Source organism: Macrobrachium rosenbergii, chromosome 12, assembly GCF_040412425.1.
Source record: "Macrobrachium rosenbergii isolate ZJJX-2024 chromosome 12, ASM4041242v1, whole genome shotgun sequence".
NCBI lineage: Eukaryota > Metazoa > Arthropoda > Malacostraca > Decapoda > Palaemonidae > Macrobrachium > Macrobrachium rosenbergii.
This window is the reverse complement of record NC_089752.1, coordinates 67102820-67107819: the sequence shown is the minus strand read 5'-3', so window position 1 is coordinate 67107819 and position 5000 is coordinate 67102820. Positions and strand designations below refer to the sequence as shown.

The 5000-nt window shown below is 41.2% G+C and overlaps 1 protein-coding gene across 3 annotated transcripts in view; it reads left to right on the top strand.

Moving 5' to 3' along the window:
* Positions 1 to 923: 923 nt before the first annotated feature.
* Positions 924 to 5000, top strand: part of LOC136843713 (uncharacterized) — a 383396-nt gene continuing 379319 nt past the window's right edge. For 2 of the 3 annotated variants that reach the window (XM_067112307.1, XM_067112305.1), the window contains exons 1-2: positions 924 to 1007; positions 4173 to 4819. The gene's annotated coding sequence lies outside the window, so the exon portion shown is untranslated. The remainder of the gene's footprint in view (positions 1008 to 4172; positions 4820 to 5000) is intronic. The other variant, XM_067112306.1, reaches the window with a different exon arrangement.

Below are 5000 nucleotides of genomic sequence, written 5' to 3'. Positions count from 1 at the left end.
AGAAAACTAAAAGTGTACAGTCATATCAATAACCTGAATTTTTGGCAAAAGTAAAAAAAAAAAATTGTTTCTGCTATTGTGGATTTTTATTAAATAAGAATTAATCACGGACCTGAGAATATTTTAGCAATAATAATAATAATAATAATAATAATAATAATAATAATAATAATAATAATAATAATATACGGCAAACCTCTAGAAAAACGGAGATTTATAAGTTTTTACTTTAAAGCCAGAAGTTCACCGCAGATGGGAAACAGGCAAAAGGAGACTAAAATTCTCGGCCTGAACAAGCACTGCTGATCAAAAACATGAAAACAGAGTTTTGTAGTTACATTCTATAATTGTTTATGCATACGAAAATCAGTGGAGATAAATATACGGAATAAAACCTTAGCATTTCTGATATTTTCTTAGCATTTTATAGCCGTGCAAATAGGATTCGCCTTAGGTTTCAAAGCCACATCGCGAAGAATCAGTGCAGACTAAAAAATATATAAAACAGACGATAGCTATAGCATACGTAGGTCCCAATGCCCCAGATCTTGGACAGGAGTTGATTTTTCCCGATTTGGCACAGGTAGTCTGGCAGTAAGGTGGGTGTGGCTGAGTGACAAAAATTACCAGAAGCCTGGGCACTGTTTTCTTTCATTTCGTCCAGTTAACGACACACTTGCGTGCATTTAAGGAAAACAGTTAACGAAAGGCCGTGACGCATTCAACCTTTTATGAAAACCATTTAAAAACTATTCTTACTACAGCCATTCCAAAAGAAAATACGAAAAAGGAATGTCTTTATTTGAAAATTGCCATTTCTCTAAGAACTAAGGAAAAGGGCGAACGAAGAAATCTGGTCAATGTGAGCTGGCGCAGGGATGCCAGTCACCACCCCACCTATGATTGCGAGTGCCAGCGGGCTTGTTGATCATAAGAACAACATGGCACCCAGTCTTCTTTGTACCTGTTCACTCACAGCCTCTCCCTCCAAACCCTCTTCAGTCTCGGTATGACGTTTTCTTCAACGTTCCTTCTTTATGCATCACACAAAAGCAAATGTCCAGTAGTTTTGATTTGACCGACTTGAAACCAAGTTGACAACTCACAGAATAACGTGGCTGCATTGTGCTTGAAGTTTGGTTCTTTTAAACAGATCTGGTGTTCTTGCTTCTAGGGCCTTAACGGATCACTAAAACCTTTTGAAATGTTGATTTTAGGCCCTTGAAAGCAAACCATGATTTCGGAGGTTGACGAGGCTGAGCAGTGCTTGGGCTTAGGCGCATTCGCGTCGATTTGGTGTTCTTTGTTCTCATAAATAAGCCCACTGAAGACAGTTGTGATCATGTGCCACAGAATACAACCAAGGAAGAGACTTATACATAGGGTGGGATAGAAGCTTCGTCCTGAAAAATCCTGCACAGATATGTCTAACGGACCTTGTTGAAGTCTGATATGAGCGCCAATGGGTCAAAGTGAGAGCAGAAGAGCCTAGAGTGAGTGAAAGTGACATAGCAAAGGGCAGATCGTAACACAAGAGTCAAAAGGCAGTTTTGCTGCATAAAAATCATTTTCCAGCACAATCACGTTTTTTACATTTAATAGCCCGTCTTATTTAGTTTAGGTGAAAGAGTCTGTGATTTATTAGTTTATTTGCAGTCAGTTTATGGTATGATACTAATATTTTTTTTGTCCTACCTGAGCATCGACACGGAGAAATACTCGACGAATAACTGTATCATCATGAACATGTCATTTAGACAGCGAACTTGTTTTAAGGAATTTTCTTTTCAATATATTGCATTGTTCCTGCTTTGTTAGAATGTGAATGTGCAAAGGGTGAGCACATATCCTTTATAGGATACTTTTGGATCTCACAACTTATCAAGTTAGGTAGTTCACAGCAAAAACAACAAGCACAGAACTTTTTCTCGGTCCTTCCAGTGTGTTTACATTTTGATAATAATATATCTATATTTTCTAGGGTTCTTAAATGCAACACCAGTTGTTTTGTGTCATAACATCTAGTGGCCGAACCAAACTGAGAGCGCGAGCAAAGAAACAGATAAGAAAGGAGCTTAATAAGGATGTAATGTTTAAGTAAGCAAATAAATGAATAAAAGTGACAGGAATAGCTAAAGTAGGTCGCTAATTATACACTCGCCCTATTGACGATAAAACATTAAATTATGAAGGGAGGTGGTAAGAAGGACGGAGAAGGCACGGAAGCCCCCAAATTAATTCCCTCCCCATACCAAACTACTGAGCTCCACGTCCCCAACACACACACACACACACAATCCCCTTTACGAAGATTGCCAAGCCCGAGACAGAAGCGGGAAAGAATCTAAAGCAGAGAAATTTCATATCCGGGAAAGGGATAGAAAAAACGACGTGCCAAACTTTGGAATTTCTTCCTTGCTTCCTGCTTCCGTTTCTCCTGATTCTTAAACTCTTACTCGTCCTCTCCTAAACCCCGTGTCGCTAAAAGCGCCAGGTCGCGAGGCGGAAGTAGGAATGAATAAGATTCAACGAAATTTACAATGCAGCGAAAGAGCCATCTCTGGTAACGTCATTAGAAACAAGTAAAAAATGCGCCGAGATTTCTTCTGCGCAATCGAGGTTTCTGTACAGCATATAATGCTGTATGAAAATCTCAACCACGGCACATGAAACTCTCAGCCGCGGCCCATGAAACCTTCAGCCACAGCCCGGTGGTGACCTGCGTTGTTGGCACCTATAGTGGTGTCAGACGCACGATCATCGCTAACTTTAACCTTAAATAAGATAAAAAAAACTTCTGAGGCTAGAGGGCTGCAATTTGGAATGTTTGATGATTGGAGGGTGGATGACCAACATACCAATTTGCAGCCCTCTACCCTTAGTAGTTTTTAAGATTTGAGGGCGGAAGGAAAAAGTGCGGACGGAGACTAGCTTTCTTTTACAGAAAACTAAAACTTCAGCCCTACTTAAGTAAGGTACCTCCTGATTCGGTTTCCACAACTCATACGCTCCTTTTGTCGTTTCTGACCTGGATCTCATGCCTCTGCAGGGTTAGGTCCCATTCCTTTCTCCTGCTTATCTTTCAGGTCTCAGTCGAGCCTGGCCAAGGTGACTGATTGCGCATGGTTGTGCGTTCCACTAACATTTCAGTTGAGAAATGTGTTTAAGTTTTCTATGGACCTTTATCTCTCCTTGAACCGCTGACATGTATACAGTATACAGTCACATCCACAGGCAACGAGCGAGAAGAACGATTCGAAAGAAAACCAAGAGACGAGGAACTCACAATGACTGCCCATAGACAGTATGACTGATGGGAGGAGCACCCTTTCTGGTATCTTGGATCCTCTTGCAACCGGAAGTTACACAGCCAACGTCAGCAATGCATCTGTAGTCGCGCATGTTCGCGCTTGCTTGATATCACCTTCGCGAACATGCGTGACTTCAGTTTCACAACGAACCAGAAAACTTCAGCCAAAGCTGTGAGATTCGGCGGCAACGTGCTAACGAACTAAAGGAAACGTGTTCCCGAGACAGAGAGGCCGAGGATAGCTCGCTGAGGTGGATGGCCAATCTCACCATAGGTCGGGATGCCAAAATATGAATTCTTTCTGGTGCCTCAAAAGTGACTCATTTCATAGAATGCCAAAGTGATTCACTTTGGCCCAGAGGTGCCAAAGAGAAGGAGAGATAACACAAGCTTGTTACATGAAGAAGAGCATAATTCTCGAGTGCCTGTCTGAGGAACCATAAATTTAGCACACCTGTTCCTAGCCTAATGCTTCGTTTAAGGAGCCGATGGGTTAGAAACATTCATTTGGTGACGAAAGGATTTATCATTATCATTATTATCATTATTCAGAATATATATGTTTCTCGTGAACAAATTCGCAGGGACATATCTTGTCAAACACGCATCTGCTGAATAAGTCAGAAATGGCAACTAGGAATCTATTGCTTGAAAAGACAAACTTGATCTCTCTCTCTCTCTCTCTCTCTCTCACACACACACACACACACAAACACACACATAGCCTAAACACATAATGCATTATGCTCATACATATATATACGCACAGAATGCATGCATAGTTGTAAAATCATTAATGAGCCTAAAGCTGTCCTTGATCAGAACCCTAATGATCTGAAAAAGTTTTCTGAATCCATTTCAGGTCCGTTTCCGAGAGGACTGCGTCGTCTGAAATAAAAAGTATCTTTAGTCTTGGGGGCAAAAAAGTTGCCTTACTTTGTGAATACTCATGAGAAAGATAACGATGAAAATTCTCACTCAGGAAAATCTGGCGCCGAAGAAAAAAAGGAAAGAAAAACGCAGAAGCTGAGGGTGAGGAAAACTCGGCAATGGTCGGGACTTCATTGTGTCAGTGTCTTCGTGGCGATATTGAAAAGTGTCGGATTGCACCTCAGTCACAAAGTCCGGAACGAGTGACGGAGATAATGGAAATGATAAGTGATAACTATCTGCCTTGTTTATCATCTTGCGATAACGAGTCTTGTTGAGTATGTGTCGGACAGTCTCATTGCTAAATGGATCAGTAGCTATAAACTCGGTGTCCTATACAAAATCGTTGTCGTATCTTAACCAAAAAGTGTGTTCTGCCATATATGCGCTCAAAGCTCCGCTTCTTGGACGAGCACCATACCAGTGTAAACAAAGTACGTTCGGTTAACCATGTATATCGTTCCGTTGCAATGCAAACTTCTTGTGTTAAGGAGAAAACTCCAATTGGATTACCTGTCTAGGACCGACGCGCTGTTTTGAAGTGGTTCCTCCTGATCTACGTAATTCGCCAAGTTTAAGGTAAGCCTTCTCCGGCAGGAGTACTCTCTACTCTGTACATTATGTGGCGTACTGTAGGAAATACTCGAGAGTTTATCCACATTCCCTTTGGCTTCCCGTTGCTTTGTTTTGGCCCTTCTACTTTTCATCCGCTGCCTTTTTTTTCTGCCTAGATGACACTTTCATTAATTTGTTTTGTCTC